Source organism: Neofelis nebulosa, chromosome 4, assembly GCF_028018385.1.
Source record: "Neofelis nebulosa isolate mNeoNeb1 chromosome 4, mNeoNeb1.pri, whole genome shotgun sequence".
In the NCBI taxonomy this organism is placed as follows: domain Eukaryota; kingdom Metazoa; phylum Chordata; class Mammalia; order Carnivora; family Felidae; genus Neofelis; species Neofelis nebulosa.
This window is the reverse complement of record NC_080785.1, coordinates 17,809,794-17,817,422: the sequence shown is the minus strand read 5'-3', so window position 1 is coordinate 17,817,422 and position 7,629 is coordinate 17,809,794. Positions and strand designations below refer to the sequence as shown.

Below are 7,629 nucleotides of genomic sequence, written 5' to 3'. Positions count from 1 at the left end.
TTTAATCCATTCATTTGTTGGCTGTTTCCATATCGTGGCTATGGTGACTAGTGCTGTGATAAACATCTGAGTTGTTTCCGTATCTTGGCTGTTGTGCATAGTGCTGTGATAAACCTGGGGGTGCGTATCTTGCAGAACTCCTGTTTTCATTTCTTTTGGGTATATTCCCAAAGTGGAATTGCTGGGTCATGCGGTAGGTCTATTTTTAATTTTTGGAGGAACCTCCATATTGTTTTCCATAGTGGTTGGACTAATTTACATTCCCACCAACCGTGTGTAAGTGTTCCCTATTCACCACATCCTTCCCAATGCCTATTGTCTCTTTTCTCGATAATGGCCATTCTGACAAGTGTGAGGTGGTCTTTCATTGTGATTGTGATTTACTTTTCCCTGATGATTCATGATGTTGAGCACCTTCTCCCGTGCCTGTTGGCCATCTGGATGTCCTCTTTGATAAAAAGTCTATTTAGTTCTTCTGCCCATTTTCTAATCAGATTTTTTTTGTTATTATTTGTGTTCATTCTTTATATATTTTTGATATTAACCCCTTATCTGACATATGGTGAGCAAAAATTTTCTCGCATTTTGCAGGCTGCCTTTTCATTTTGCTAATTGTTTCTTTTGCTGGGCAGAAGCTTTTGAGTTTGACGTAGTTCCATTGGTTGATTTTTGCTTTAGTTGTTTTTCAAAAGCAATCGTTTTCGGAAGTTATATAATCTTAGTTTCTTTTTGAAAAAAAAAATAGCCATTCACCGAGAGACAGTATTCTAGCAAAGGTTTTTTTTTTTTTTTTAATTTTTTTTTTCAGCGTTTTTTTTTTAATTTTATTTTTGGGACAGAGAGAGACAAAGCATGAACGGGGGAGGGGCAGAGAGAGAGGGAGACACAGAATCGGAAACAGGCTCCAGGCTCCGAGCCATCAGCCCAGAGCCTGACGCGGGGCTCGAACTCACGGACCGCGAGATCGTGACCTGGCTGAAGTCGGACGCTTAACCGACTGCGCCACCCAGGCGCCCCAAGCAAAGGTTTAAAATAACGAATCAGGGGCGCCTGGGTGGCTCAGTCGGTTAAGCGTCTGACTTGGGCTCAGGTCATGATCTCATGGTCCGTGGGTTCGAGCCCCGCGTCGGGCTCTGTGCTGACAGCTCAGAGCCCAGAGCCTGTTTCGGATTCTGCGTCTCCCTCTCTCTCTGCCCCTCCCCTGTTCATGCTCTGTCTCTCTCTGTCTCAAAAATAAATAAATGTTAAAAAAAATTAAAAAAATAAATAAAATAACGAATTAACTTGTGGTCTGAACTTCTATGGAGGAACAGTGTGATGCTTGAAGAAGACATAATTTGTGAGGAAGTGAGATACCTGAAAAACCTAAGATAGTGTTCCCAACCTTGGGGATCAGGGGTCTCCAAACCGGGGAGATGGTGTATGTGCTTGCTCAAGGTCTATGGCACAGCATTGTGCTAGCAGCGGGCTTTCTTTGCAGTTCTCTGACCTTTCTGTGACTCTAGTAAACCCTCTCTGGCCAAGGGAATCCTGTATTTACTTACAATACAAACAGGACAGAGAACACCCTAGGATAACTCTTCTTTGGCCTTGGCTGCATTTCTGAGGCTTCCTGACCTCCAGGACTATCTCTGTCTTGCCTTTGCACCCACCCAAGCCCCATTGCTTCTCTTTGCCCCATGCTCTCTCGAAATAAGCCAGGATTTCTCTTTAAGTTTAGTACTTTTCTGTTTTTCTTTTTTTTTTTTTAACAGTTTATTTTTGAGAGAGACGGAGTGCGAGTGGGGGAGGGGCAGAGAGCGAGAGGGTGACGCGGAATCCAAAGCAGGCTCCAGGCTCTGAGCCATCAGCACAGAGCCCGACATGGAGCTTGAACTCACAAACCGTGAGATGATGACCTGAGCCAAGGTTGGACACTCAACCCACTGAGCCACCCAGGCGCCCCTAAAGTTCAGTACTCTTCAAACCTCGCATGATCAACCGAATGCATTTTCTGAATTCTTCCTTCTCTGTCCTGTCACTTCCCAGTATGAATTTTAAAATAGGCCCTTAATGACCACTTAACCTGATTTTATTCCCCACTCGAGCTTTCTTTGTTCCAAACCTTCTGACCGTTGTTCTGTCCTGCATTCTGGCTGTGCTCTATCCTCAAGCTTTTACCCAAGACTAAACAATTCTCGTCTCCAGTTTTTCCTCCATCAATTCCCGTTCATTTGGCAGACAAGTCTTGGTCCCTTTTCCAAAAGAAGCTCTTTCTGATCTTCCAGAGTCGGTGAAACCCCCTTGTCAGGCCATCTCTGCGTCTCAGTTTTACATTTATTTGATTATTGGGTTAACATCTTCCTTCTCCACTGGACTGTAAGAGGTTCAAGGGCAGGGATTATAGCTGCTTTTGCTGAGAATACTTGCTAATACCCGCCCCCACTGTGTGCGTGAGTGTGTGCATAGGTGTGCGTATGTATGTGTGCACGTGTGTCTGTTTAATGAATTACTGGACGAATGAACGGGCAGATGGAAACTCATTACACAAATTTGCAACTGCATTGGGAAATTATCTCTCTCTTCATATCTGACAGCAGATATGAACATTTGTAACAGAAATTATAACTTTGGAGGACAATTTCAAAACTTCTCTAAAATAGAATATCCTGAAAGCTATATGAGAATGCATTTTAAAAACAGAATACACAAAAGACTGTCCTATATGTGGTCTCACTGAATCCTCAGAACAGCCCTATCCCCATTTCAAAGACAAGGAAGGTGAGATCAGGTACGGTAAGGAACTTTTTCAAGGACATTGGAACCCAGAATGTCTGATTCTTAGGACAGATCTTTTTCCATAACATAAAACTGCTCTCATTCCTCCTATGAAACAATATAATATTCTCAGTTTAATGGTTGACTTGATGTTGTAAAATGGTGAATTTTTATTTCAGTGATGCTTTATAGTAGAATTTTCTTTTGTGGGAAGATATCAATAGAGATGATAGGGAATCAGAGCAAACCACCCCAAAATATGTATGGCATACATAATGGAAGACACTTGATGCATGAAACGGTAGATGCATGAAAAGCATTCTGACCTTCCTTTTTCTTCCAGAAAGCAGGAGATTAAACTCCCATGTGAAAGGTACCCAACCAGTAAGTACCAGAGGAAGGAAAATATTCTTATCATCAAGACAGGGAGTCAAGGCCAAGAAACCTGTAGAAACAGGCTTTGTTAAACTAACTCTTATCTTCCTGGTTACTTTCCCATAATTAACCCTCCACCAAACCCCTTTGTCTTGTCACGTTTTCACAATTTCCTGCTCTTGTCCAATCTCTTATGGAAGCATTTGGCCCTAACTGCTTCTTTGTGCTGTTCACTTCTCTTGTGAAGGCTCCCATGGACCTATCAGCATCACTAAATGAAATGTGTGTGCTTTTCTCCTGCTTAAGTCAGTTTAATTCTTAGGCCCAGCCAGAGACCCAAAGAGGGTAAAGGAGAAATTTCCCCTTAGAAGGTCAATCAACAGATTGGGATGTTTACCTGAAATATCGATTTAGGTAACATTTTTTCATAACACTGCTATCAACTAACATACTACAGCTCTTTGTCTGTGACATAAAGTTGAAACATTTTTGCTTTTCATCTAGAGATTGTCAAACATCCCTATGTTGAGCAGCTTAACCCTGGCAGGCATAGTCTGTTGTTCTTGAAGACAGAAAGTCTGAGACAGAGACAGGCATTTCTAAGATGAGTATCATCAAATAGACACAAAGCTGTGGGAAATATTTGTCTTGATTCACTCTTTGTGGTCAGAGGAAAATCACAAATCAGGAAGAACACCATGGTGGTTAATTTTTATGTGTTAACTTAACTGGGCCATGGGGGGCCCAGACAGTTGGCCACACGTTTTTCTGGGTGTGTCTTAAGGGTGTTTCTGGGTAAGGTTAACATTTGTGTTGGTAGACTGAGTAAAGCAAATTGCTCTCCTCAATGTGGGTGGCCCTCATCCAATCAGTGGAATACCTGAATAGACCCAAAAGCCTGAATAACAGGCTGCCTGATTGTTTGATCTAGGATGTTGGTCTTTCCTGCCTTCAGGAAGGAACTGAACTGAAAAAATATTTCTGCTTGGGTCTCAAGCCTGGCAGTGTTCAGACAGGACACCATTGGTTCACCTGCTTGTAAGGTCTTTGGACTCAGACTCAGACTATAACTACACCATCAGCTCTCCTGGGTCTCCAGCTTGGTGACTATATATATCGCCATATATTTATAGGTTTCTCTGGGGAATCTTGACTAACACAGATTTTGGTACAGTAAGCTATGGGGGTGATGCTGCTACCCTGGAAGGTGGGACAGAGAGGCAAAGGGGATTATTCGCAAACCTAATCTAATAGAATTTGCCATGGCCAGGGCAGGGGCGGGGGTGCGGGGGTGAGGGTGCGGCGCCTGGATGGCTCAGTTGGTTAAGTGTCCAACTTTGGCTCAGGTCATGATCTTGTGGCTCATAGACTCGAGTCCCACATCAGGCTCTGTGCTGACAGCTCAAAGCCTAGAGCCTGTTTCAGGTTCTGTGTGTGTCTCTCTCTCCCCCTCCCCTGCTCTCTCTCTCTCTCTCTCTCTCTCTCTCTCTCTCACAAAAATAAATAAAACATTAAGAAAACTAAAAAAAAAAACAAAAAAAAGGAATTTGCCTTGATAGCCTTTGAACCTGCTTGGGCCTTCTTCCTCTTTCTTCCTTCTAATTTCTCCGTTTGGGAACGGGTATGTCTATCCCATGCTTGTCTCACCACTGTATTTTGGGAGCACATAATATGTCTGCTTTCAGAAGTTCACAGCTAGACATGAATTTTGCCTCAGGATCAATTGTACCTTTAGTCTTAACCCGCATTTGATTTAGATGATTTGGGGGGAGATTTTGGACATTAAGTTTTAGAGTTGGTGCTGGAACAAGTTAAGACTTTTGGGCTGTTGGGAGTAAATGAATATTTTGCATGTGAGAAGGACAGGAATTTGGGGGGGGGGTTCCAGGGCTGGGACACCTCTTTGAATTGTGCCCCCCACCCATTTGTATGATGGTTTTTGGAGATGGTAACTTTGGGGAGATAATTGGGTTTAGATGAGATTGTGAGGTAGGATCTTCATGATAGAACTACTGCCTTTATAAGAAGAGACACCAAGGGTGCCTGGGTGGCTCAGTCGGTTAAGCATTCGACTTCAACTCAGGTCATGATCTCATGGCTCATGAGTTCGAGCCCCGCGTCAGGCTCTGTGCTGACAGCTGGGAGCCTGGAGTCTGCTCCCAATTCTGTCTGTCTGTCTGTCTCGAAATAAATAAATAAACATTAAAAAAAAAAAGAATTGTATAAGAAGAGACACCAGAGAGCTTGCTGTCTGTCTCCTCACTGTCCGGTGAGGACAGAAAGAGAAGAGGCTGTCTGCAATCTGGAAAGAGAACCCTTACAAGAAACTGATCGTGCTGGCACCTTGATCTTGGACTTTGAGCTTTCCAAACTATGAGAAAATAACTTCCGTTGTTTAAGTCAAATGGCCTGCGGTATTTTATTTTGGTAGGCTCCACTTAATAAACATGGAAACCAATTAGGACACCTTTTTGAAATCATCTAATTGCACTCAAACTTGCCATGTTCTTCCTTGTTCTCCCTGGAAACTGAAGTAACAAAAATGCTTCACAGGAAATAAGTCACTATTTCGCCATGTTTTGCTAAAGGCAGTCACCCACCCTGTTACTGCCTGCCTATCCTCTGCCCGCTGGGTGTTTGGATCCATTTGATCATAACAGTATGCTGAGGCCAGCAATAAGTTTTTTTTTAATGCTTACTTATTTACTTATTTGCTTTCAGAGAGAGAGAGAGAGAGAGAGAGAGAGAGAGAGAGAGAGAGAGACACAGCGTGTGTGAGTGGGGGGAGGGGCAGAGAGAAGGGGGAGAGAGAATACAAGCAGGCTCCATGCTTCCAGCCAGAGCCCAATGCTGGGCTTGATCCATTGAAACCTGAGACAGTGACCTGCCCTGAAATCAAGAGTTGGATGCTTAGCCACCTGAGCCACCCAGGTGCCCCGGCAATGACTTGTGTTTTTTTTTTTTCTTTGAAGTACGTATTTTTCATTTCTTTTTTTAATGAATATTATTTATTGTCAAATTGGCTTACATACAACACCCAGTGCTCATCCCAACAAGCGCCCTCCTCAATGCCCATCACCTGCTTTGCCCTTTTCCCCCACCCCCCATCCATCCTTAATTTGTTCTCTGTATTTAAGAGTCTCTTGGGGTTTGCCTTCCTCCCTCTCTGTTTGTATCTTTTTTCCCTTCCTTTCCCCCAAGTTCTTGTGTTCAGTTTCTCAAGATCCACATATGAGTGAAAACATATGATACCTGTCCTTCTCTGACTGACTTATTTCACTCAGCATAATACCTTCCAGTTCCATCCACATTGGTGCAAATGGCCAAATTTCATTCTTATTGCCAAGTAGTATTCCATGGAATATATAAACCGCATCTTCTTTATCCATTCATCAGTTGATGGACATTTAGGCTCTTTCCATAATTTGGCTATTGTTGAAAGTGCTGCTATAAACATTGGGGTACACATGCCCCTATCCCAGCAATAACTTTTAACTTTTAAGCAAAGAGCCTTTCATTTGTTCATCATTTTTCTTACAGTGATGGAAAGCCAGGGCCAAGTTTTTTAAGGCTAAGAAAAACCACCAGCAGATTGTATGTCTTTCAAAGTCTTCGTATTCATATATTCTGACTTGTTACGTACCCTCTTTTTAAAAAGAAAAAGATCAGGACAACTTGAGACGTCTTGTCCGTGATGTGTGAAATTAATTCTTTACTTTAAAATAATTTTATTAAAACTTCTTCAAAGAGGTGATAAGATAAGAGATCAAAGTGAGTACAAAGTTAAATTGTTCTGAACCTTTTACTAAGTTTTAATATAGGGATATCACAAAGTATTCAAGGGCTTAAACAGCCCGATTGAACCAAAATCAATTTCTCAAAATAATAGTTTAGAGAAAATTTAGATTGAAAAATGACTGGACTATAACAAACTAAAAGTATTGTCTTTTGCTAGAAGTGAGAGAGCATTGTGTTTTAAATACATATTTAAAAAATTATATAGATACATCCTTCTTGGGGAAATGCAGATTTCTTTGGAAATGTATCTGTTGTATAAAAATAAAACCCAATTTTACAGGATTCTATGAAAAACGTTCTCTTAAAAATCTAAACTAATAAAAAACTTGAAGAATTCTCATGAAAGTCAGGAACAAGACAATGGTATGCACTGGAACTTGTAATATTTAATATTTTTTGGAAATCCTAAAGAATTTTATTGAAACGAGAAATATAAACATTCTAATGGAACAGGCAACTCTTGCTATTGGCAGTTGAGATGACAATTTATATGGAAAACTGGAGAGGTTGTAATGAAAAACTACCTAAAACAACGAGAGGATTTAGTAAGGTGAATCACAAAAAAATGAAAGATGCACATTTTAGTATGCACATTTGCACATTTTGCACATTTTGCACATTTTAGTATGCAAAACAGCAATTGGAAAATGTCATGAAATCAAATCTCTCGTTGACAGTAGGAAAAAATGTCAACAAAAA

At 41.4% G+C, this 7,629-nt stretch overlaps 1 non-coding gene across 1 annotated transcript; it reads left to right on the top strand.

Annotated features, from left to right (window-relative positions):
* The first annotated feature begins 1,048 nt into the window (after nt 1-1,048).
* TRNAP-UGG (transfer RNA proline (anticodon UGG)) lies at nt 1,049-1,133 on the top strand. Its single transcript has one exon. It is a non-coding gene; the product is annotated as a tRNA-Pro (tRNA).
* The last annotated feature ends 6,496 nt before the right edge of the window (nt 1,134-7,629 follow it).